The sequence below is a fragment of the Podarcis tiliguerta genome, assembly GCF_965153285.1.
Source record: "Podarcis tiliguerta genome assembly, chromosome: 14".
Taxonomy (NCBI): Eukaryota; Metazoa; Chordata; class Lepidosauria; order Squamata; family Lacertidae; genus Podarcis; species Podarcis tiliguerta.
Window position 1 is genome coordinate 12,854,711 of NC_139547.1, and position 27,358 is coordinate 12,882,068.

The 27,358-nt window shown below is 44.9% G+C and overlaps 2 long non-coding RNA genes across 3 annotated transcripts in view; one reads left to right on the top strand and one right to left on the bottom strand.

The window, feature by feature from the left end:
• Nucleotides 1–11,148: 11,148 nt before the first annotated feature.
• LOC310663936 lies at nt 11,149–14,921 on the bottom strand. The gene is made up of 2 exons (XR_014504694.1): nt 14,804–14,921; nt 11,149–11,511 (listed from the first exon to the last, which is right to left on the bottom strand). It is a non-coding gene; the product is annotated as an uncharacterized lncRNA (long non-coding RNA).
• LOC310663935 overlaps nt 12,677–27,358 on the top strand; it is a 53,895-nt gene continuing 39,213 nt past the window's right edge. For both annotated transcript variants that reach the window (XR_014504692.1, XR_014504693.1), the window contains exon 1: nt 12,677–12,812. This is a non-coding gene — a long non-coding RNA (uncharacterized lncRNA). The remainder of the gene's footprint in view (nt 12,813–27,358) is intronic.

Consider the following 27,358-nt stretch of genomic DNA (forward strand, 5'->3'; position numbering starts at 1 on the left):
CTGCCTATTGGGGATTGCAACTTGAAGCATCTCAGTATTCTTGCTCTGGACTGGGCTTGATGTTTACCTTCCCGCCAGACTGGTACCTATTTATCTACTTGCACTTTGATGTGCTTTCGAACTGCTAGGTTAGCAGGAGCTGGGACCGAGCAACGCGAGCTCACCCCATCACGGGGATTCGAACAGCCAACCTTCTGATCGGCAAGCCCTGGGCTCTGTGGTTTAACCCACAGCACCACCCGCATCCCTCCTGGACAGGTAGTGCTGCGTAAAAGCTTCCTGTTGAGGCTGGGGCTTGGCCTGAACAACGAAGCTGCATTGGCTCTTATGTGTTTCTGTTTGCTCCTTGGTGTGGACTCCCAGTGTCCTTGCCCCTGGCTCACCTCTGACAGCTGCTGAGGGCAGTTCTCTGTTTTTTCTCCATTGCCTTATATGATCTTTATGTGCAGCTGACAGATCTGATATTCAACTTGCCAGGAAAAAGGGGTCTAAGTTTTTAAAATGACAGCCAGCTAGCAAGGGAATAAATCAAGCGAACTAGTAACATGCAGGACCCTCTTCTGCATTCATCTCCACCTGCTGTAGAAATGTTTCTCCTCTTACTTAGCCAGATACAAATTAAAAGCAACAACAATCCAGCCTCCCTGTATCAGTTCACTCGGCTGAATTCTGCAGACTGTTGCGAGAGAATTACATTTTGTAGCCGTTGCGAGCGTGGCGTCTTCTAATTGAGATGTCTAAATCGCTTCGAGCATCCTCAGTTGAAAACCAATTAATACATATCGCACTCAAAACAGCCCTTTTTGTTAAGGCTCAATTAAGGGAGATATAATGAGGCCATCCCAGGTGAAACTCCTGGCACATGTTGCGTGTGCTCCATTTTGAATGATAGCTGTGACGTGCAGGCTGGCTTTGAACTAGTTTTTTGTCTGTCACTCACGCCCGCAAAAAACCCTATAGGCGCAGGCATAAATGAGAACTTGATTGACTTTTTAAAAGCTGCCTTAAATAAGAGATGAAGTTTAGTTAACTTCCTTATGGGCATGGGAAAGCGATGATTTACCTTTGCAATGCTCCTCGTGTCCGTAGTCCTAGCAGACTTTGCCGAGATATTAGCAGTCACTGCTTGGGAATCATTCTGACCCCTACACAGTGGTTTCCGGCAACCACAGATGTATTTAATTTTTAATTACTGGTGTGGCAATTTTTGTTTCTGGCTTAGGAGTGTACTGAGCTGAATTGAGGATCTTCTTCTTCTGATTTCTTTGGCGATCACTCGTAGCTGAGTAAGATTGTCTTCCATAAACACAGTTTTAACAATGAGTCCATAAGTGACACTGGAGGCCAATACTGGATCCACACGTCCTTCCACAGTGGGGACATAGGTTTCCGGGCAGGAGTTGATCATGGTCTGGATTTGCCAAGCATGCCTTCCTCCTAGCACGCTTCTCCCTTTCGTCCTGAGTTCGAGTGTCTTCAAAACCCATGACACCTTTGGCCAAGGCTGTTCTCCAACTGGAGCGCTTGCAGGCCAGTGGTTCCCAGTTGTCAGTGTTTATACTACATCTTTTTAGATTTGCCTTGAGACAGTCTTTAAAACTCTTTTGTTGACCACCTGCATTACGCTTTCCATTTTTAAGTTAGGAATAGGGTAGTTGCTTTGGAAGACGATAATCAGCATCCACACAACATGACCAGTCCAACGAAGTTGATGTTGAAGAATAATTGCTTCAACACTGGTGATCTTTGCTTCTTCCAGTACACTGGCATTAGTTTGCTTGTCTTCTCAAGTGATGTGTAAAATTTTTTGGAGTGTATTGAGCTGAATTGAGGATTATTCACGTGATCTGTCACTTAGTTCATTTAGGAAATCATTTCTGGCTTCGCATTTCCAGCTCATTTCTTCACAATATGTTATAGCAAAATACCTGTGGCAGAGGCACACAGTGCAAAGTGGTGCAGTGACACTGGGTGCGTAGCCAAGGAGGGCACCTTCTGAGTGCTTGCCTAGCTTCTGGAAGGATGTGTGAGGGCTCTGGCAGGGTCCTAGGTCCTCCTGCCTCCTTCCCAAAGCTGGCCAAGTGCTTACCAGACTTTGGGGACGAGTGAGGCTGAAAAAGGTTCCCTACCTATGAGCTAAAATCATGAAGCTGTCTTCAGCCTGACCAGCAAAAAAGCAACCACCCCGTGGTGAAATGCCACTTCAACTGCTATTTACTAGGCAATCACCTCCATCTCTCTGGTGATGTGCACAATAGACAGGACCAATTAAGTGATACTTCGCTGAAATGCTCCACAGACACTGGCTGCAGCTGCTGATAGCTCGTATGCAAAAGAATGGCGTTTTGAGCCACTTTCGAGAATGGTATTGCTTTACATCTTGCATTATGTATCATATTTGCGGCGCATAATTCTGTGGCAATAATGCCAGGCGCGCAGAGCCTTGAATTGAATGGCACTTTGCTTTTTTGGGGCGGGTGGGGAGAGGCATAGTCAAGATGGGAAGAATGCTCCATGCAGAAGATAATGGTCCTGATGATACCCTATCTTTCAACAAGCAGCTGCATCATCATGATGTTATTTAATGTCATATATATATATATATATATATATATATATATATGTAATGAGCAGTGTAGCATCTGGGACTCTCCTGACTGTAAAAATGTGACTTTTTTCCCTCTTCTGTGCTTGCTGAATTTCACAACTGTTGGGAGACATGCTTCTCTTTTGTGGCAAAGTCCTTGGGGTTGAATACAGCCCCCCAACCAAGCCTCTCTACCTGCCCTCCAGGACTCACCCCAGTGCATAGCCCCTCCTCAGCCAGTGTTAGGCTTCGGGGAATTCTATCCCTTCCTCCGGTGGCAGCAAGAAGCAAAAAACAAAAAGGAAGAAGAGTTCTTACTAATGAGTTTATTCAATCATCACAGCGAGAGACAAGGAATGCAGTCTGCCTTCTGTTAATGGTGTTGTTCCAGCTGAGCTCCTTGCCCCTCCCTGCCTAGCAACAGCACTTCCCCTCACGGTAGCCGCCAGGGGTTAATTGTCTCTGAGTCCTATGCTCTTGCTCTCTCAATGGACGCTGAGTTCTGGGAGAAGGGGGCTCAGAAATACTCTCCAGTGATAATGTGTCAGCTGGCTGCTCTGTCTCTGTCTCCCCCCTCCCAACACCTCCCAACTTTTCTTCGAGAGCCAGTGTGGTGTAGTGGTTAAGAGTGGTAGACTCGTAATCTGGGGAACTGGGTTCGCTTCCCCCCTTCTCCACCTGCAGCTGCTGGGTGACCTTGGGCTAGTCACACTTCTGTGAAGTCTCTCAGCCCCACTCACCTCAGAGGGTGTTTGTTGTGGGGGAGGAAGGGGAAGGAGAATGTTAGCCGCTTTGAGACTCCTTCGGGTAGTGATAAAGCGGGATATCAAATCCAACCTCATCTTCTTCTTCTTCTGTTCGCCTCTCTCTGAGCTGTGACCTTCCTCAGACCATTGCTGTAATTCAATATTGCCTTCCTCTTCTCTGGAAGCAACAGAAGAAGGGCGGGTGATCTCCCTCATTCCTCCTCAATCTCATCACCTTCAGACCAGTCCCTGACAACCAGTGATAAAGCCAGGGCAGTGTAGCAGTTAGTGCTGGTAGAGGGTTCAAGTCCCCACTCAGCCATGAAGCTCACTGGGTGACCAAGGGCCAGTCACTTACTCTCAGCCTTGTGAGGATAAAATGGGCAGGAGAACTATACATGCTACATTGAGTTCCTAGGGGGAAAGCTGGGATTTAGATATAGTGAATGAGCAAACAAATAAGCTACACATCCTCCTGGCTCTGCTTCATGTCCTACTTGAATGCTTTTGCCTGGCTAGAATGCAGCCTTGAATTCTGATCATGCTTCTTGCTTCCAGGGATGGAGGATAGAGAAAGGTTTCTGTGTCTGTGTCTGTGTGTGTGTGTGTGTGTGTGTGTATGTGTAGAAACCAGCCTATAGTATCAATGTAACATTTGCATTAATTGCTGCACCCACTATTGTCTCTAGCCCCACCCACCACTTGTGCAAGGTCACCCAGAGGAGTATACAACCTTCAGCCTGAAAAAAAAGAAGAAAAAGAAGAAAAGACCCGGTACCTACAATTCACAAGAAAAGGGATGCTGTAATTCAGAAAGGTCTGAGTCTGAAATCCTCTACCCTGATAGGCTCACTGCACACAATGGGCATGTCAGTAGCTAAGCAGTAGTCAAATCATGGGTGTGGCTCTTGCTGGATGACACCACTTTGCACCATGAAGAAAGAATCATCTGAGACATTATCCTATGTATTACTGTTATTAAATTTATATGCCCCCTAATATTTATCACATTTATATCCCACTTCACTTTTAGAGTTGCTACAGTGGAATCCCTGTTGTGGACATTGTGCAGAGTAAAAATGAATTTGCTCTTCACCTCAATAATGAGTTTCAAAGCTTTGCTGGAAACAGAATTTAAATAGTAACAAAATAAACACTGGCAAAAAATAAGAAGTAACACATTGCTCTTAAACAAACAAGCAATGTGTTCTTGTCATAGTTAAGTCCATAAAACAGTTGAATAAATTTCCTCTCTCTGGTCCCAGAAAGAGATCCTAAGCAACTTGCTTCTTTATCATCTCAGAGCTTAGCTTCTGCTTCTGGCTTCATTGCTGACAAAGACTTAGGTCTCAGGTTTCATCTTCTTGCTGTGAGAGATCTGTAGCTCAGGTAATGACTCATCATTTAAGCTAAAGATTGAAAGAGAAACATCCAACCTTTTCTGCCGCATTTGCCAGAATGAAACCTCCTGTGCCTAATGCAAACTTCTCTTTGCAAAATGTTTTCAAACACTATGTGTACAAACATTACATCTTTTGTGTATTAAACTTTTATCTTTAACACTTTCAAGGGGGTGTACATTTCCCCCTCCTCATTTTATCTTTACAAAAAACTTATAGGGTGTTAGGCAGAAAGACTTCAACTTTTCCAAGGTCAACCTGTGAGCTTCATGGCTGAATGGGGATTCAAACTCCCGATCTCCCATATCCTAGTTCAACAGGCTAATCACTACCCCCACACTGCCAAAGCAGGCTTCTAAGAAGTTCAGAAGCATAAAAGTCCATTGCATACACATTAAAATACACATAATTAAAATACACAGTAGAACAATCTCATCAAAACAAGAGTAGGGAACTTGATCTGTCAATCACATTGATGCCATAGTCATAGTTGTTTTGCCAGCATGCTCTCCTGTATAACTTATTCTTTGGGGCACAATATGAAGTAGCCTGCAGATTTTGAGTCATTATCCTTCAGATGTTTTGCTTCTTCGCATAAGGGGAAGGAGGTCTAGATTTTTGTAAACATGCCACAGTATTTAACTAGTGGTTGGTAGAGGTAAGGACACCTGCAAAATTTGAATTCTGGGAATTCCAATGGGAACTTACCTGAGCTACACCTGCTGGACCAAATTGCAGATTGGAATGCAATTTTCCTTTGGTTTTTACACGTCCCCAAATATTGCGATACAGTTATTAGCTTAAAAAACACTGTATAAAATGATAAAATATGTTTAGAAATGCATTGAGATTAAATATTATTTAAAGACATAATTGTGATGAAATATAGATTTGAAAATAAATTCTTCTGCAGATTTTTTTTTAACCAAAAAAAAATAATGCAGAATAATATAGAACCAGTCGCTGGAATGAAAAAGTGTAAAACAAACATAATCTGGAAACAAACTGCTCTGTGTATCCCTAAAACAGAAGTATTTTGAGGTGGTTTAGTTTCTCAACACATTTTTTGTTTCAAATATTTCGCTTTCCATTCCTTTGAATTGCACTATTATTTTCCAACTTGTTTTCTTCCTCACAATTGCTTTCAAACGTAGATCCAGGCGGCCGTCTGTTCTTGGCGCCGTCTGTGTTTTCCATCCAAATGTCATGACATTTTCAGGCGCTCTGCTACCTGCCCTACTCCTTGAGGGCATCAGATCTGAGAAATTTCAGATCAATAGAAGAAAGGGCCCTAGTTTTGGAGGTCCTGTTTTATACATGTCAATTTCACTGCACACACACACTCCCCTGCCTTTCTGTGACCTGTACAGGCTGTTCCAGAACTGCTTCAAATTTTCATCCCTATAAAAAAAAAGAAATAAAAAGAAATTGAGAAGCAGTGTGGTGCCATGAATAGGGTATTAGACCAGGACTGGGAAGAACCTTCTTCAAATCCATAATTGAACTCACTGGGTGACTTTGGAGCATCATTGTTCTTTCAGCCTAGCCTACCTACCTCATAAGGTTGTTGTGTGGACAAAAGGTGGAGGCTATGTGTGGAAAATTCTGTGCCCCACCTTGAGCTTCTTGGAGGAAAGATGGCCTACAAATGTAATCAATCAATCAATCAATCAATCAAAATGTGTTGGCATTCCCCAAAAGTGACACTGCATTTTCAGGACATGGGTCCACAATGGCCTTTGTGATTTTTGAAACTGTGGGATTTTCCAAATGGTCAGCTTGCAGACCAGCACAGAGGTGGGCAACCTTCAGCCCTAGGAAGATAGGTGACCCTTGGCTTGAATCCACAGATCATGAGATAAAATATAAGAGAATTGAAAGATGCTCCTCAGCAAAACTCCAGAAGCTGCCTTAAACTGAATCAGACCATTGGTTATCTAGCTTGGTATCATCTACACCAGGGTTTCCCAATGTTGGGTCGCCAGCTGTTTTTGGACTACAATTCCCATCATCTCTGACCACTTGTCCTGCTAGCGAGGGATGATGGGAGTTGCAGTCCAACAACAGCTAGAAACCCAACTTTGGGAAACCCTCATCTACACTGATTGGCAGTGGCTCCCCAGGATTTAAGAGAGGAGACTATCACAGCCCTACCTGGAGATCTGGAGAACCTGGGACCTTCTACATGCAAAGGAGATGCTCCATGCTTGGACATCTGCTTTGCCCAACCTCTTGCCCAACCAGCTGTTGGCTGAGTGATGATGCTGGACTCTTGCTCATATAATAATGGCATTTCTTTTTCTCTCTCCAGTCGGTGCAGTTCATATAATTCTGAAGACATCCTGCACACAACAAGTTGCCCCTCCTTTTCTTTCATTCCCTTCCCCACTCAGATCTGCGATCGCTGTTCAAAACAACCCTTGTTCCTTTATGTGGGACACTTATCTGTAGCTCCAAATATGTGATTTTTTAAACTTCAGAAACAGGAAACCACAGATATTCATTTCATCTCTCCGTCTCGGGGCCTTTAGAGACTTGCACAACCGGGAGCTGCATATCCAAATACATGTTAGTATTCTGCTCATGCCAGCATCTTCCCCAAGGATAAAACCACAAAAAATGAAATGTTGCAAATGGCCCATATTCTTGCTGAAGGAGCAATGGTATAAATCCTGTGTTTGTTGATTAGATCTCTCTCTCTCTCTCTCTCTCTCTCTCTCTCTCTCTCACACACACACACACACACACACAGTTTTTGAGACACAACCCAGTGGCCTTTTATTTAACTGGTTGATTCTACCTCTCGTAAGAAGAGTTATTTGTCAAATGCATGCAGCTTCTTTCCAAAGACCTTTCACTTAAAGCACATGAGAAAGCTTGACAGTATTATTCTCTTCTTCTTTAAATTCCATCTGCTACCTTCTTCATTTAAATATGGCGGCTGTTAATGTGATTTGCCATGTATATTGTAATTGGAACGTCCAAAGTGCATCATTAAAACCATAATTTTTATAACTTTTTAATGTAGCACTTAAAGACATAAGAAGCTTTTCACAAAATGATAAAATGAGCAAGTTCACTTCCCCGTATTACCGATGGGTTACTGAGATCCAATTTAAGCACTGCCCTTGCAGATTCCCTTTTCTCCTGTGACAGCACAGGGGTGGGGTTGTAGCTGACCTCACTTTAGAAGGAGGCAGGATAATGCACAATATCTGCAGGCACCCATCATGTCTATATCCAGGCCAGCAGTGGGCAAAGTCATGAGTGCATAAAGACAGAGTCTCAAACCTGCTTAGTTTGCACTCCCTGAAACAATACATGAAGAAGAAGAAGAAGAAGAAGAAGAAGAAGAAGAAGAAGAAGAGAAGAAGAGTTTGGATTTGATATCCCGCTTTATCACTCCCTTTAAGGAGTCTCAAAGCAGCTAAATTTCTCCTTTCCCTTTCTCCCCCACAACAAAAACTTTGTGAGGTGAGTGGGGCTGAGAGGCTTCAGAGAAGTGTGACTAGCCCAAGGTCACCCAGCAGCTGCATGTGGAGGAGCGGGGACGCGAACCCGGTTCACCAGATTACGAGTCCACCGCTCTTAACCACTACACCACAAGGCTCAGTTACACCTCAAAATTCACACTACTCCAAATGTTGCAACACAGTCTTCCAACCCTGCTGAGATATATCACGGGAAAGTGTGCATAAAAATGAAGAGATTAGTGAAAATGAAATACGAAAATGCATCATACCAGTGGAAACTGCTTGCATGGTCACCCTGGACTTGCCATGACCAAAGGGTACACCAGCTATCAGAAGGCTGGATGATACTAGCTCAGAGGCATTCAGAACACCAAACTGCCATGGAAATTCTGGAAACTGGTCAGCCGTATATGCTTTGCTGCTGGATGCCAAATGGGGGATTAGATGCGGGCAGGGAGTGAATAGCTGAGGAAATTCTATCCGCTGGGCTGTAAATAAGAAGAAATGACTGTGGAGTATTCCAGCAGCCACCTCCTGAGCTCTTTCCTCCATTCAGACTGCTGAGAGGCTTTTAAAAGCCCACCACCACCCTGAGAAGGCACTTGGTATTTCCCTTTTTGTCTGGCACGGGGAGCAGGCGGGGAAAAGCTTTTGAAACTTCTCAGCAGCCGGAAATATTTAAGTGGGCATCCTGGTGGCGAGAGTAATTTTAGCTCCCCTGATTATAATTGGCAGAAGGATGAAAAATGCTCTTTAAAAAACGAGGTTCAATGGCCCAAGCCTATTTGACTGATATTTAATGAGATGTCCACTGGATCTTACAATAAGTGACTAATTGTTAATTATAGACTTGCCAAAGGTGATCTTTTACTGCAGCTCTGCAAAACTGAGCTTGGAGAGTCCGGTTTAGCAGCCTTTCTAATGCCGCTGGGAAAAGAAAAGGCTGCGAGGAGGAAAGAAGCACAGAGGTTCTTATTTATTCTCAAAAATCCTCATGCCTCGGCACAAATGCAAAGGACCTTCCCCCCTCCTGGACTAGCTGGGTCCATTGAGTGACTCTGCAGTTCTGAAGCCACAAAGTGTTCAATTCCTAAAGCTGGTGGAAGGCTGGTTGAAGAGTCGAGGGAAGCAGGGTGTCACTTAGCTGTCACTCAGGTTAGGGACCTCCTGGTCTCTTATATCTCTGCCTAGCAGAGGGGGACGCAGGTGGTGCTGTGGTCTAAACCACAGAGCCTAGGGTTTGCCAATCGGAAGGTCGACGGTTCGAATCCCCACGATGGGGTGAGCGCCCGTTGCTCGGTCCCTGCTCCTGCCAGCCTAGCAGTTCGAAAGCACATCAAAGTGCAAGTAGATAAATAGGTACCGCTCCGGCAGGAAGGTAAACAGTGTTTCTGTGTGCTGCTCTGGTTCGCCAGAAGTGGCTTAGTCATCCTGGCCACATGACCTGGAAGCTGTCTGTGGACAAACGCTGTCTCCCTTGGCCTATAGAGCGAGATGAGCGCGCAACCCCAGAGTCGTCCACGACTGGACCTAATGGTCAGGGGTCCCTTTACCTTTTAGCAGGAATTTTAATGCTTTTATGATGGCTTTTTATTGTTTTCATTCTCTGTATGGTATATTTTTCTGCACACCGCTTAGAAATCATTGTTATTGATTAGATTGATTAGATTTATATACCGCCCTTCATCAAGAGATCTCAGGGCAGTTCACAAAATCAATCCAGACTAAATAATCTGGAGTCCCAGATCAGATTCCCAAGCACTGTTGTAAAACTGCGCCGCACTGCTGTACGAAAAGGCAACCCATTAAGGCTCCCCTTTTACAGATGACAGGCACTCCGAGGGGGGAGTTCTGAGGAGGGGGAGGAGGTCCGCCCCAGGTACCATTCCAAAGGGGTGTGTGTGTGACAAAATGCCGACCCCCGATCAGCTGCACCCCCGGGACATGCGCCATGCCCCGTTATGTACACCCTGCACCACACCCCCTGGGATGCATGCCATGCCCCCTGGGATGAACGCCGCTCCGGGTACCAGAGCAGGTTGCTTCACCTCTGCTGAGATCAATAGACCTAAGTAGTAAGGGACAACAAAACTGTTGCCTGAGCGATCACCTCAATTTATTGAGAGAGCACAGCAGCCGCATCAGAGCCCAGGAGGTCTCTGGCTGGAAGAGACAAACCATTGCCCTGACTCAAGGCAATGCAGACAAACAGATATATTGTGCTTGTCCATATAATCCTATTTTGTAACAGTTGCTGCTTACAACAGGTACAGTGGTACCTCGCAAGACGAATGCCTCCCAAGACAAAAAACTCGCAAGACGAAATAGTTTTTTTGTTTTTTGAGTTGCTTCGCAAGACAAATTTCCCTATGGGCTTGCTTCGCAAGACGAAAACGTCTTGCGCCTTTTTCTTAAAACCGTCAATGCATTCCTATGGGAAACCGTCAATGCATTTCCTATGGGAAACCGTGCTTCGCAAGACGAAAAATTCACAAGACGAAAAAACTCGCAGAACGAATTAATTTCGTCTTGCGAGGCACCACTGTACTACTATGCCATAAGATCCATTGTCTTGTAATATCACATATGGTATGTACAGTTATTTATTGTTTGATATTATTTTTTGCTGTAAAATGTGTGAGATCATGATATTGTATTTATTTGCATTACTTAGTGCTTTAACTACCAATGAAGCCCAGGACGGCGAAACAAGGCCAATATTCTGGAAATCCTTGTCTAGACTCTGTGAAAGGATTTTGTGGAACTGTAACAGCCTTTCATGTGGATTGTTTGGACTTTATGAACAGACAGGTGGAATAGACACCATTACACGGATGGACCTTATGCATGAAATTGACTAGAGAATGATCTGATCCACTGGGTCTTCTGCTTTGTTCATTTGTTGAACTTTATGAGTTACTTCTGTTGAAATTTACAATCAATGAATAGTATACCTTATTTATTTAAGAACACAGCCAGTTACATCTTGTGTGTTTATTGATGACGCTTTATGTGGCCATAGGTTGGTTTGCTGTTGTTCTCTTTCCCTGCAAGCGCAGAGTGAAATGGCACCAGCCTACACCCACCCCAGGCAGCACTCACTGTGAGAGCCAGAGAGCGTGAGAGGTTCAGCTGCATGGTCCAGTCCAGGGCCCCACATCGCATGAAACCAGCGAGCTGTGGGCACGTGCGCAATTTCAGTGAAAGAAACACATTGGCAACCTGGCACTGCTGTTTCCTTCTTGTGTATCATCAGGCGTTGGCCGTTCATCATTCATGCTAACGATTAAGCAGTATATAAATGCCTGAAATAAAGAAAATAAATAGCAATAAATTTGCAGAGGAGGCCAGCTGGCAAGGAAAGTACTCAGCACCACTGCAGCTGCCCCCCTGCCCCTTGGTATCCCAGACAAAAGCACCCCAGGGGCAGAAATCCACTAGTGCTGTTGTATCGGGGCATGGTAGGAATGGGAACCTGTTGTGCCGGGGGCAGCTGGAGAGCTGCACATATATATTGAATTTTGCAACGTAGGAACGCGGGTGGCGCTGTGGGATAAACCACAGAGCCTAGGATTTGCCAATCAGAAGGTTGGCGGTTCAAATCCCCTTGATGGAGGTAAGCTCCTATTGCTTGGTCCCTGCTCCTGCCCACCTAGCAGTTCAAAAGCACGTCAAAGTGCAAGTAGATAAATAGGTACTGCTCCAGTGGGGAGGTAAACGGCGTTTCTGTGCGCTGCTCTGGTTCGCCAGAAGTGGCTTAGTCATGCTGGCCACATGACCCAGAAGCTGTACGCCGGCTCCCTCGGCCAATAAAGAGAGATGAGCGCCACAACCCCAGAGTCGGCCACGCCTGGACCTAATGGTCCTTTACCTTTACCTTAACCTTATGCAATTAGTTTGTGTAGGGTCCCACTTTTTTTAATTATACAACTCTTTGGCTGGCAAGGGCCATTGGGTAAGCAATAAAGATTTTTTTATTCAGCCTTCATGGGATTTCAAACTGTTGCATTCTGCTAACACAGCCCTCCCCCAAGAGAATCCTCCACTATGCAATCCCTGGGGACAGAGCTATAATCTCCAGGGTTTAACATTCAATCCCTCTTTCCCAGGGAACTCTGGGAATTGTAGTCCTATCAGGGGAATAGGGTGTCTCCTAACTGTCAGCACCCTTAATGAACTAAAATCTCCAGTATTTTGGGCGGAAGCCACTGCTGATTATAGTGACAGGATACTGCTTGAAAAGTATAGTGCAGAAGGAGATCACAACTCTTCTCAGTATCTGAATACAGAGAGAGGAAATCTTTGTAGAGGACTCAAGTGTGCTTCAGTCTCTTTGGTTTAACCTTCCCTCTAATACTCAGCTTTCTTTTGTCTCCTGTAGCTTTATTTAATTCTCTTTCTCCCTCTTCCCAATTCCTCGCTTCCTTTATCACTGTTCCTGTTCCCTTCCTCTAGGCCTTCGCCCCTTCAGCTCCAAAGAAAACGATGAAAGAACGAACGAGACACCAGCAAGGCAGGCGTCAAACATTGGCGTGCGGTTTTCCCATCCAGAAGAGGACACAAAGAAGATGAACTTGACTTCTTGGGCTCCCGTCACTGTGGGCTTGTATGTATTTAGAATTTAATTTCTCATTACAGAAGCAAATGCTCAGTTAATTATTCATAGGGCCACCTGCCTCCCTCCCCTCTACATTTTGCATTTGAATGTCCTTTCGAAGGATTAAAGATGCATGGCTTCCTTTAGCATCTTAATCCAGTTAAATACAATAGTCAGCAATAATTCTTTTCCAGGATATTGTTCTTGGTTTGTTCATTGGCTGGTGGCACAGGCTTTCATGGAGGCTATATATATATATATATTTCCCCTGAAGTTTGAGAGCTTCTATTTAGGAATATAGGAAGCTCCAACTGGAGCGCTCTCAGGCCAGTGTTTCCCAGTTGTCGGTGTTTATACCACATATTTTTAGATTTGCCTTGAGAGAGTCTTTATATGCTTTCCATTTTTAAGTTCGGATTAGAGCAGTTGCTTTGGAAGATGATAATCAGGCATCCGCACAACATGACCAGTCCAACTAAGTTGAAGGTGCCATTGGCTTTGAAGACGCTCAAACTCAGGACGAAAGGGAGAAATGAGCTAAGAGGAAGGCATTCTTGGCAAACCCTCACCATGATCAACTCCCGTCTGGAAACCTATGTCCCCACTGTGGAAGGACGTGTGGATCCAGAACTGGCCTCCAGAGTCACTTACAGACTCACTGTAAAAACCGTGTTTATGGAAGACAATCTTACTTCGCTAGTAGTGATTGCCAAAGAAGAAGAATAGGAAGCTGCCTTATACTGAGAGTCAAACCACTGACCCATCTAACTCAGTACTGTCTACACAAGACTGGCAGTGGCTTTCCAGGGTTTAAGACCAAAGTCTCTCCCAGCCCTACCTAGAGATTGAACCTGAGACCTTCGGCATCCACCTCCATTCCTACCTAATGTGATATACTATTGGACTTACTCCTAGAGGGATGCTTCATTTAATTAAGGCTGCAACCTTATAGGGGGTGTGTGGGATGTTAGGGGAGGGGTAGTACCTCTGGTGAGGTACATGTCATTCTCTTTCTGGGGTTGTTTGTCCACCCTGCCCTCATCTCCTACCAGTGGCTCCTAGAAGCTGTCAGCATGTAACAACGGCCACCCCCCGCCCCCGCAAGAATTGGCTAAACCAGGTGAGGGTAACCGACAGGTTTGGTAAGTTTAAAATGGGTTTACTCACAAACTCTCCAAAGGTCAGATTTATGTGCTTTTCCATACAGCATTCAGAAGAAGTGCACAGGCAGTAAAACTTTACAGTGGTGAAAGTTACTGAATTGTTGGTATAGGAGCCCTAGAGGGCTTGTAAGAGCCATGTGGTCCTTCCCAAAGTGAGCTAAGCCTGGCAGGACTCTATGGTGTTAACCCCTTTAGACTTAAGTATGTTGCTTGTATGTGGCTGGTTATCCCACAATAACTACTCCATTATTACATAACAACAGTAAGCAGTCCATACAGTAGAACATTGGAAGCTGGCTTATACTAAGTCAGGCCCAAAGGCCCACCTAGATCAGTTTCCAACATTTGGCAGTGGTACTCCCGGGTTTCAGGTGGAAGATCATAGAATCATAGAATAGAATCATAGAATCATAGAGTTGGAAGAGACCACAAGGGCCATCGAGTCCAACCCCCTGCCAAGCAGGAAACACCATCAGAGCACTCCTGACATATGGTTGTCAAGCCTCTGCTTAAAGACCTCCAAAGAAGGAGACTCCACCACACTCCTTGGCAGCAAATTCCACTGTCGAACAGCTCTTACTGTCAGGAAGTTCTTCCTAATGTTTAGGTGGAATCTTCTTTCTTGTAGTTTGGAGAGATCGTCTCTGTCCAACCTGGAGATACCAGGGATTGGACCTGGGACCTTCTGCACACTTGCGGTATGGATGCTTGTCTGAAAACAATGCATCTTGCATAGTTGCAGATGAGACGCACAGTTGGTCAAACAGCTGCACCTCTTACAGGAGGTCATTCCAGAGACCTATATAAAAAAAGCAGCTCTTCCTGTGACTTCACTACCTTCACTGAAACAGTAAGAAGCAGGACTCTTGAAGATGATCCCGAGAGGAAGACGCGCCGCCTTGTAAGCATTTCACACACCAAGGAACCCCAGCAAACGAGCCATGTGTCTCTTCTGAAACAAAGAACATTCCCTTAAAAAAATAAGGGACATCTGGCAATTTCTACTTGGCAGTAAAAGTTACCACATTGTGACAGCAGAGCATCAATCAGCGGCGACTGACTAATGATGTGATTATTCACATTCAGTTATTGATAGGCGTGCTTAGTGCACAGAAGGAACGAGGCTCGAGGAGAATGATAAGCAGTGGCAGAGGGACATGGCACAGGAAAAGGTGCGCAGGATGAAAACTATGGAAGCTGTGGAAGATAAGGGGTGTGGAACATCAGACCACAAAGAGCAGGAGGAAGTACAAGAGTATGCCTTCCATCAGGAGTTGTGAACAGATGGCTAGGTCTAACCTGCCCTCTCCACCTCAAGCATTTTGAGGTGCTCTGCTAAGGGTTGCAAGGGAAGTGGAGAAAGCAAATAGGCCACACCAGGTGAGGCAAGCAGGTAAAATCCAGGCGAAGTCAATGCAGGCCTATTTAAGCCAAGGAGGGTGGAATCACATTCATTCATTTTTAAGCAATCTTCCAGGGACCACATACCAGTGGTGAGGAGGGAGGGGGGCAGAGGGAAACGTGGACAGAGCAACAAATGCAAATCTTACCTTTGTCTCTACATATAACCCTTACCCAGACAAGCAAGAGTTCAAGGACACATTCCATCCAGGCAAAACACTGAAGCAAGGCTGGTGAGGGGAGGATAAGGAAGCCTGGAGGGCCACATTTGGGTGCTAGGCCTGAGATTTCCCATCAATAATCCAGGCAGATCAGGTGTGGGCACTACTGGCTAGGGCTTGGAAGATGTAGTCTCAGTCGGGGCTAGGCATGTCTGAGGTCTTATGTAGGCAGGCAATTCCCTTCTGCAGTATGCCCATCTCCCCGAGGAGCTGGCTGTGTTCCCTTCACAGAGTTACAATTCCCAGAGTTCCCTGAGAAGAGGAATTTGTTGCTGAAGCACTCTGGAAAATGTAGCTCTGTGAGGGGAACAGGGGTCTCCTAAGAACTCTTGGTACTAGGGGTAGTGCATTCTGGTTTGAGGCCTGAGTGTTAGGATCGTCCTACTCACGTGTAGGCCCCTGGCAGAGACACATGCCCGGCTGGCATGTTCTCTCCCTCCTGCTCGATCATCCGGGAGCTTCAAAAGCTTTCTCCAGCCCAAACATCTCAGCGACTGATACCAAGAGGCATTAGCACACTTAGGATCCTGCAGAGTATTTGCAGTTTGCGTAACAGAACTCAGTAGCACAGCATTTTGGCTAATCTACTTTATTTTCATATAATACACTCAGAGCATTCTGCCTTAGCTCTTTCTTCTTTCTCACCAGACAGCAAAGAGAAATAAATAAATGACAAAAGTTCTACATTCCAGAACACAGTAACATAAACATCCTGTCTCCGTCACTTCCCACTATGTGGAATGAAAGCATACACCGTCATGTGATAGACAACAATCCCATGACTGCAAACACGGAGCAGGAATCCTAACACTGGGATGCTGTCCAACACTGCCACTACCACCCTTACCTGGGTTGTGCGGTAGCACCTGCAAAGCACAAAATTTGAATATGCTCATTTATGTCTCAATGCAAATTGACTTCAGCTGCATCAAAGGTGCTAATTCCAATAGATAATTAAAGGTAAAGGTAAAGGTACCCCTGCCCATACGGGGCAGTCTTGACAGACTCTAGGGTTGTGCACCCATCTCACTCAAAGAGGCCGGGGGCCAGCACTGTCTGGAGACACTTCCGGGTCACGTGGCCAGCGTGACATCGCTGCTCTGGCGAGCCAGAGCCGCACACGGAAACGCCGTTTACCTTCCCGCTAGTAAGCGGTCCCTATTTATCTACTTGCACCTGGGAGTGCTTTCAAACTGCTAGGTTGGCAGGCACTGGGACCGAACGACAGGAGCGCACCCCGCTGCGGGGATTCGAACCGCCGACCATACGATCGGCAAGCCCTAGGCACTGAGGCTTTTACCCACAGCGCCACCCGCGTCCCACTACAACTTGCCATCAGCCTCACAGGCCCAACTGGCTTGGGAGGCACTTGCTGCCAGATGGGAATACCGTGAACATCATCAGCTACCCATGGCACCATCAACGGCAAGGCTCTCTCTCTTCCTGTGAGACTGGTGTTCTTGGAGGTGCATTCTTCTCCAAATTGGGGTGTGGGACTTCTCCCAAAGATGGAGGTGGCACCCAGTGTCAGTTTGCATTTCTTAGTACAGAAAATATTGACCTGATGTGTAGAGATCTTTCCTGTTCTGCTTAGTTCAAGAGGGTTCTGGAAGGTTTCTTTCTATGTGAAAGAAACAGGCAGAAGGTTTCTGATGCTTGGGTTATTCCTTCTGGGAAGCTGGTTTAAACCGGTTCTGTTATCTTTCTGTCAAGGTCATGCTGACTGTAATAGTCAGACCAGGAGGAGCCTGGGTTTCACTGACTTTCTCTTTTTATCTCTTTCTTCTGGTGTGGTCTGTTCTGTATGCTTAATATTAAGGTTTAGTCCTATTATAAATATTATAAGTTAAGCTTAAGTCTGCTGCAACTGGATCTTTTATGGACTGTGCCAATCTTGAATGTATTTGATTTGTGGCCATTATGCTTATTTGCCTTCAGTAGCAGTAAAGCTCTGCTGGATGAAGAACAATTGCCTCTGGTCTATTTTTGGGAACTCTGCAACATATTTAAGTTTTTTTCCTCCTCTGGACAACACCTAGTTTTCAGGGATAAGACAGAGGACCCCTCCTTCTGCATTTCAGCCTCCCTTCCTGGTGTGGCGCTGACTCCCATTGCTAAGGAATCTGTTCTCTGTGTGGATGGGGAATGACAAAGACCTGGGAGGACCATCTCACACTTCCTGGCCTCTTTGCGCTATGGGGCAGGGTCCCCATCCTGCCTCTCAGGTCACCCCACCAACTGCATTCTCTGCATCCTCCTCCTTTTCATCACCTGCCAGCAACTACAATCTTAGCCCCGAGCCTGTGAGGCAGATTAGTGAGAATCCGGAAGCAGCTGCAGGAAAGAGTGCTTTGCTTTGACAGACCTAATTTATTTGTTGAAAATCTGAAAGTGGGAACCTGCTTTGCCAGGAAATTCCTCCAGGTGATATTTTTTAAATGCAGAACCTGCCTCTAAATGGTGCGATGACTGAATTGGTGTTAGAAACCCGAAGAACACGAACATGGTTCTCCCAGGACAACTGAAGCAAGCAAGCAAACAAATTAATTGTTTAAGTGCTTTACAAATCTCTCCATGCAAACTGTTGAGACAATGTAAACATCTACCTCCCTCTCCTTGAAGTTTTACAGGCAATTAATTTAATTGGTTATGGCTGGTCTCATAGCTTCTGTTATGAACAAGAGCTATTCATTGCAAAGGTCAAGGGTAGTCTTGCAGTATATTAGCTGTAATTCTCTGAGGCATAATTTAGTTATTTATGTTGTAAGTTGATGTGCTTTGAGGTTCCTTCGCTATTGCTCTTTGCTACTCTCACGCAGCATTATAGATATGTTACAACATTGCACACTGCAATGCATTGCTTATCTAAGGTTGGTTATTCTCATATTAACCAGACCTGCTATTGAAATCTTCATTAAGAAGATCTGCTCAGAGCTCACATCACCACCTTATGGACTAAGGTGGGTGGCAATGAGAGACAAGCATCTTCTTGAAGGAATGGGTTTCTGTGTAGTAAGTTTAAAAACTGACTCAACCCCCCCCTTTTGTTCTTTCAAAAGAGAGCACTTTTAAATGCGTAAAACTTGAACTGTTGAGCAAAACCATAATAAGGACACAACTGCATAAACAGTTCTGTCCTTTATCAGGACAGGCAAGGGATGGCCTTGGCTCTCCAGGGGAACAAAGAAAACATGTCAGAACTTTATCTTATGTGCTGACCACAAAATACGCGCAATACCAATGTCCGGGAAAAACGCCAAAAGCGTGTTCCCGGAGATTGTGACGTCTTCCCAGATAAGAGTAGGAAGAGGAAGATCCTTTTATGGTCAGAAGTACAGGAAGGAAGATCCTTTTATGGTTGAGAGTACCAGAGAGTACATATGTGATGTCAACCTGCGTACGTAGGCCGACGTGGTTGGGCTCCTAGGGGAGGAGTGAGAGGGTGCCTGGAGGATATATAAACTGCATGAAACCTGTCATTTCTTTGTACTTGCTGTGGACTCACCACGCAGGTGCCTTCTGCTATCCGGAGAGCAGAATAAACTCTTTCTTTGAACCAACCTCGGTGTCATTTTGACTTCCTTCCTCCTGTCCCGGAGCAACGCAGACGCAGGTGAACTCCAATAAGGCTACATTCTCAGTCGTGATTCATTGTTTGTGATAATTCTAATGTCCCTCTTGTTCACTTTTTGATGGCTTCCAGACACCACTTGAAAATAGGGATGAGTGGATCAGTCACTTTCTGGGCCTGGTAAAATCCACATTTATTTATACATAAATCAGTTCCATCCCATTCTCACTTTAAAGTGCTTTTAGGTGGGGTTTTTCCCCCCAGCCAAGAACTGTATTGCAAAATTCAGGGAAAGTGTGAAATCTGAAGGATAGTTATGTTTGGATCTGTGTATTTGTCCAGGAGGTGGCAAATCAGGCTGCTTTGCTTAAAACCATTGTTTTTGAATTTATTGTAAAAAATGATCCCTCCCCCAGGCCCCTAGAGTGGTTTAACCATCAATCTAACTTCCAGGGGGACCTTGGAAATTTTAGCATTTAGAGGGGAATGGGGTGTCTGAAAAACTCCATACTTTTGTTTCTTTATTATATTTTTGTTACATTTATATATCACCCTTTCTTCCAAATATGTGTATGTTATGCCACACTGGCTCTTAACAGATTAGAATTCCCAGGATCCTTTGGGAGAAACCATGACTGTTTAAAGTGGTATGGTGCTGTGCAGCAACCCCCTGCCCACCTATGACCCCTATAAATGTATTTTTAACCACCACCAAGGGACTAGGGCACTATGAACTGGCAGGATGAGGGGTATAGCCAGGACTGGGACACACTAGGGCTAGAGACACTAGGGCTTGAGACCGAGTGCCCAAACTGCAACCCAAAACCCACTTATTTATCGCAAAGTGCCAACACGGCAATTTAACCTGAATACTGAGGTTTTAGTTTAGAAAAAACAACCCATACATTAACATCTTTTGTCTTAAAAGAAAAACACAATAACAGAGCTTTCAATGATACAAACAATTTTTTTTTTGAAGGGTAAAAGTTTGCATTTGGCATGCTTTTGAAAAATTAGTGTGATTTTTGCTTTTGTACACATGCTGATAATTTGTCTAACCTTGCTGAACTCAAGGCAGCTTACTCCTGAGTAGGAACAACAAACTAGCGGGAGGCCCTGGCACATCAAAAGTTGAGGCCTGGACAGAGCGGCAGTTTCCCAGCACAAGCCCTCTTCTCCTTCTCCCCCCAGTGCGGCCTCGAGGGTGAAAATGGTGCCCTAGCAGTGCTGGGACCATGCTGGAAGCTGCCAGGAGCCTCCTGCAGTGCTGGAGTACCAGTTTCACCACCTAGCTATGGCCCTGCTGGGGCAATGGTGCGCATGCCCACAGAGAGGGCTCTGAGTGCCCCCTCTGGTAAGTGTGCCATAGGTTCGCCACCACTGTCCTGGCCTGATCCTTTTATTCTCCCTCCCAAAGTGCTGACTCCACCCCTCTCTGACTTGCTGTCATTTTAGCCAATCAGAGAGAGGCTCCAGCCCACTGGTGGAATTCTGAGGCACTGCATCACCAGACTCCAGTATCACATGCCACTGTAAACATATGGTATAGATGGGACAGGATGGTGCTGTGGTCTAAACCACTGAGCGTCTTAGGCTTGCCAATCAGAAGGTCGGCAGTTTGAATCTGCACAATGGGGTAAGCTTCTGCCAACCTAGCAGTTTGAAAGCACGCCAGTGTAAGTAGATAAATTGATACTGCTGCAATGGGAAGGCAAATGGCATTTCCATGATGTGGCGTTTGCCCATTCCTTTGGAAATGTCTGTACAGGGAGAGAGAAAGGGTTAATAGGTAGACCAATAGAAAAGCCCAGAGGTGGAGCCTACCTGTTTTTCAAAGGCTTAGCCAGAGGTTTAGACAGTTGGGAAAAAGCAGTTGGAAGACAGATGGAAATAGAGAGACAGTTTGTGCAGTTGGTTCTTGTGTGAGGGGAGGTAGAAGAGTGGGCGTGAGTTAGAGACAGGATAAAATAAGACTAAGAGGGTAAAGGGTAACAGTGTTTCGAATGCATTTAAAGTTTATTTGTGTTTGCAATAAACTACAATCTTCATTGTTAACTTGAGAACCCGACTGATTCTAAGTGTTTTACTGGCGAGAACCTGGTTGGTGGCAGCGGATTAGTGGTGTACGGGTCAATAGTCCGTGAAATGACCGGGGGCTCCTTACAAAAGCACACATGCGCTCCAGCTTCCATCATGGTGTCCTGTTCTGCCAGAAGCAGTTTAGTCCTGCTGGTCCCATGACCCGTAAAGCTGTCTGTGGACAAACGCCGGCTCCCTTGGCCTGAAAGCAAGATGAGCGCCACAACACCATAATCACCTTTGACTGGACTTAACCATCCAGGGGTCCTTTGCCTTTTTACCTTTTGTGGTATAGATGAGGCCTTAGTCCTCAAGCACCCCTAAAACATTAACATTGAACAAAGTGGGACTTATTTTTGAGTAGACATGAATAGGATTGCACTGAAAGGCTGGAATGCTAAACACAGTGGAGTGTAAACCCTATTGGATATAGTGAGGCTGCTGAGTAAATAAGCATAATATTGTAAGAGTTATATCCGGCCGTGAAGAAGCTGTTGGTGGCTAGTAGCTATGCTGGCTATCTTCTACCTGCACTGTCTGAGGCAATATGACTCTGGATACCACTTGGGTTCAAGAAGGACACTGACAAACTGGAACGTGTCCAGAGGAGGGCAACCAAAATGGTCAAAGGCCTGGAAACGATGCCTTATGAGGAACGGCTAAGGGAGCTGGGCATGTTTAGCCTGGAGAAGAGGAGGTTAAGGGGTGATATGATAGCCATGTTCAAATATATTAAAGGATGTCACATAGAGGAGGGAGAAAGGTTGTTTTCTGCTGCTCCAGAGAAGCGGACACGGAGCAATGGATCCAAACTACAAGAAAGAAGATTCCACCTCAACATTAGGAAGAACTTCCTGACAGTAAGAGCTGTTTGACAGTGGAATTTGCTGCCAAGGAGTGTGGTGGAGTCTCCTTCTTTGGAGGTCTTTAAGCAGAGGCTTGACAACCATATGTCAGGAGTGCTCTGATGGTGTTTCCTGCTTGGCAGGGGGTTGGACTTGATGGCCCTTGTGGTCTCTTCCAACTCTATGATTCTATGGGTAGGGTTCTGTTGCATTAAGGACCTGCTTTGGGGCTTCTCATAGGTCTCACCGCTGTGAGAAGAGGATGTTAGACTGCATGGGCCATTGTTTTGCCCAAGCAAGCTCTTCTTATGATCAGTACCCTGATTAATGCTCTCTGCAATGCACTTCCATTGAAACACTGGGTACAGGCTGCTATTAAGCTGTTCTGTTCAATGTCAGGTGCAGTTCTTTAATACTGCTTGATACTTCATTGAATAATATTAACAGCGTACAACTGTGAGGTTTTCAGAGTCTGCCAATATACTTCTCTTGTGCTGCAACCAGCTGTTGAGGCAGGATTTGAACAATTTAGATTTTTCCTTGTTGTTCACAGACTAAGGAAGTGCATAAACCATTTTAGCAGGAGTTCTGCTAACAAGCAACAGCTGCCAAGGTAATGAGTGTGTTTAAATAACCAGATTGATGTAGGAGGGGCTCTCTGTCGACAGAGAAAGGAAATGGGGAGGGGGAAGGTAAAAAACAACAACGCCACAGAGCTTGACAGAGTTGCTGGTATGTGGTATAATGCATAGGAAAGACCACCTTATCAGCATGAGGGCTAATTTAAGAAATGTTCAGTTTGGTGGAAAACAACTTGCTTCGTTTGCCTGTTTTTGGTGCGTGCTTTTAATTGAAATGGATATAATTTGGGGTTGTACCAGGAGTTATTGTGTGAAAGAACTGGATACTTATGAAAGGTATAAGGGGCTGAAAAGCTAAGGCTCTGCCTACCTAGGTTGAAGTTAAGAGTGGGGAAAATCTGCCAATTTCAGTTACTTGTTTTTCCAGGGCTCTACAATGATGCAGAGTGAGGCAGCTGCCTCAGCCAGCAGCTGCTGAAATATGGACAGAGCTGGGGGGGTCCCACGTGGCCCGCCCTGTACCCCCTGTGCTGCTCTGCTGCCCTCACATATAGTAGAAGATCCCTATTTGCCTCTTTCCATCGGAGAAATGTTGGACGGCATTGTGGTAATCACACAGGGCCTCCAGATGTTTCACTGTCTATTGATCCCTGTGCCACCACTTTATTTCTCGCTGCCACCACCCAGGCCCTACCTGGTACAATACTGAGTCCAGTCAGGGTTAAATTGGAACAGAAACTTCTGTTTATTTATTGCAGTTTAACAAGCATGTGGTTTCATTATCAATCAATTATAATCATGGGGTGCCTATCCAGACCTATAACTTCTGCTACCTGCTCTCACTCACTAAACCACCTCACAGATATTTACTTGTCTTTCTAGCTCCTAACTGTTCCTGACTCAGCTTATTTCTCTACACTAACTCAACCTCCCCACAGACTCTATCCCAATTCACTCCCACTCCAACCAACCTCCCAACAAACTCCTCCCTTTGCCCCTCCCAGAGCTGGTTTTATAGTCCCTCTGACTCCACCCCCTGGGTTCTGATTGGGTAACCTGTTTAACTATTTCACCTCCATCACTCTCATATGTTAACGTCACAGGCATGGAGTTATGCGACCCCCGAACCAAGGAGATAAGTAACTATACATCTTTTAAAAGATTTTCTTTTGGTAATTATAGGGACAGAACTATCCCAAACTGTACAGAAATTTATTCATGTATGCCACTACAGCAGCAGGAATGTTATTGGCCCCAAAATGGAAAGAAGCAGAAGAAGTCCCAGCAAAAGATGAATGGATACAAAAACTTGAGGAATATGCAGAAATGGCAAAACTTACCGGAAAAATAAGAAACCAAGAGAACAAACTTCTGATAAAAGAATGAAAATGGTTCATTGAATATTTGCAAATAAGCTGTAAACAGATAAGAAAATTGGCAGGATTATTGTAATGACCTGCAGTTTTATAAAAGTATATATTTAAAGTAGATGAATAAATGAGCAAATTAAGGTAATTTGGATATGCAGAAAATATTACAATAAATTTAAGGAACCATAGAAACAGGGGGAAGGAAGTCAAGTTTTGAAATGCTAAAGTGATTGTAAAATTATTGAAATGTATAAAATTGAAAAACATAAATAAAAAATAAATAAAAATAAAAGATTTCTGAAGGCAGCTCAGCCCTGTATAGGGAAGTTTTTTTTAATGTTTAATGTTTCATTATGTTTATATATATGTTGGAAGCTGCCCAGAGTGGCTGGGACAACCCACTCAAATGGGCAGGGTATAAATACCATTATTATTACTGAATAGGGTGTCAGAGAAATGTTGGAGGTTATGGAAAAGCTTCCCCCTGCTTTTAGTGGGGGTTATAGCTAACAATTTGTCACATAGAGGAGGGAGAAAGGTTGTTTTCTGCTGCTCCAGAGAAGCGGACACGGAGCAATGGATCCAAACTACAAGAAAGAAGACTCCACCTAAACATTAGGAAGAACTTCCTGACAGTAAGAGCTGTTTGACAGTGGAATTTGCTGCCAAGGAGTGTGGTGGAGTCTCCTTCTTTGGAGGTCTTTAAGCAGAGGCTTGACAACCATATGTCAGGAGTGCTCTGATGGTGTTTCCTGCTTGGCAGGGGGTTGGACTCGATGGCCCTTGTGGTCTCTTCCAACTCTATGATTCTATGATTCTATGAATTGGGACTAGTGGGGGGTAGTGCCCCAATGCTGCCACAGTGAGCTTTTATAGAGAAAAGAAAGGAGAAAGTTTTGTTGTTGCTGTTACTATTTTATTAGATTTATTACCTGCCCTTCATCAGCAAGTCCCAGGATGGGTTGCAACAATTTAAAATTCACATTTAAAAGCAGCTCAAACAAATGCATAAAAGGCAGTCTAATTTTATTATACAATTTGAAAATGAGTGACTATTTCGTGTCCCTTCTCCCAGTCCCTTTGCCATTACTGGCTACAACACGGGGAGGTGTGGGCTAGTTCGTTGCTTATGGGTTGAGCACATCGCCGGTAGGTCACCTACATGTCTCTGAAAGTGAAAGAGTGAGAGAATTGTTTCAAGAAAACCTGAAATTTTGAAACGTCCCTAACACAGTGTTTGAAACTCCCATTGTTTTAGGAGCATTTCGCGACAGGGAATTTCATTATACCAGTCCAGCATACCTGAAGGAGTGTCTCCACCTCCATCATCGTTCTGCCTGGACACTGAGGTCCAGCGCCGAGGGCCTTCTGGTGGTTCCCTCACTGCGAGAAGCCAAGTTACAGGGAACCAGGCAGAGGGCCTTCTCGGTAGTGGCACCTGCCCTGTGGAATGCCCTCCCACCAGATGTCAAAGAGAAAAATAACTACCAAACTTTTAGAAGACATCTGAAGGCAGCCCTGTTTAGGGAAGCTTTTAATGTTTAATAGCTATTGTATTTTAGTGTTTTGTTGGAAGCCACCCAGAGTGGCTGGGGAAACCCAGCCAGATGGGTGGGGTATTATTATTATTATTATTATTAATAATAATAATAATAATAATAATAATAATTAGTGTGGCCCGTTTCTGAGCTCTGGGCACAGAACTGCGCCTAAGATTTCAGATTAAAACTGCAGAGTGGAAGGAAAGGAAGACCTTTTTCTGCCTCCCCACTTCCAGCTACTCTCTGAAGACTGAAGAACAGACCCTCTTAAGAATATTAGGGGGTGGGCAGGGGAAGGGCTATACCACATGAAAAATGAACATGAATTTTGGCTGCAGTTCATTCATTTTCAGCTTTGTATTCTTGTTATAAAGAAGTGCACCTAGACATTCTGTTGTTGTGCCTATAACCTAGGTTTAAGGTGCCATTTAGCTCCTAGCTTTCATATCTCAGTTTCTACCTCTGCCCTAATGGGAGTAGATCCTTGCTCTGAGTCCCTGTGACTCAGGTCGTACAGTCATACCTCGGGATAAATACGCTTCAGGATAAGTATTTTCGGGTTGTGCTCCGCGGCGACCCGGAAGTAACGGAGTGCATTACTTTCGGGTTTCGCCACTCACACATGCGCAGACGGTCGAAATGACATCACACGCATGCGTGGAAGCGGCAAACGTGACCCACGCACAGATGCGCAGTCACGTCTTACGTTCTGTTCAGGATGCGAACGGGGCTCCAGAACGGATCCCGTTTGCATCCCGAGGTACCACTGTATTCCAAAGATGGGAAGCCTGAGGCCATCCAAGATGTTGGTGCACTACAAATCCCATCAGCCCCAACCAGTAGAGCAAATGCTCAGGAATGCTGGGAATTGTATTCTAACAACTTTTGGAGGCCTGCAGGTTCTCAACACCTCCCTGATTCCCATCTGATTTCAAATGCATGATGACTTGGGAAGGGAGCAGAAGATGATTGTGAAGAGAAACTCTGATATGGGATAGATTACTTTTCTTCTGCTAAGGCTACTGCTACATAACTAGATTTTTTTTTATATAAAAAAGGAGGGAGAGTTTCAGAATAATGTCTCTGTAAACTGTAATTTAGATAGTTGCAAGCTGTGTCCTGCAATCAGCAAAATTATAGGCACACAATTACTGTTTTCTTTATTAAAGTTTCAATTTTAATGTACTGTGGAAAAACTAATCATTTCCTGTGAATAGCATCACCCACTTTACCCAAAAACTATTTGTGTTGAGTCAAAATTAAAATGTGCGCTGTTCTTCAGGCTTCTGGTTTGACAGTGTTGAGGGGGGTGGGGGAAAGGGCTGATTTGTTTTATTTTTATCCAGCCTTTCCTCCAAGAGGTTGAGAGCACCCCTCCCTCATTTTATTCTCGCAGCAACTGTGTGAGGTAGGTTTGGCTGAAAGAGCATGATTGCTGAATAGAAATGTGAACCTTGGTCTCCAGAGTAATAGTATATCCACTACAACACACCGACTCTCAGAATGGCAGCCTCTTTTAAGGGGATCAGTATTTTGGGATCTCAGGGAGATGTAGAAGGAATGGAACAAACCAGCCAGTGTAATATTGTCCCCTGACTTTACTTGGCCTGGCACAGGTCATTTTCTTCCACTTTGGGATGGCCTGGGACTCGGGCTCGGGCTCGGGACTAGAGGAGTCTCAGTCCGCACTGGATCCTTTGCCTCAGGCGGCATCTGAACCAAGTCTGGGACCTGATTCTGAAGAGGCCCAGTCTGCACAGGTTCCCCTGCAACAAGCACCAGC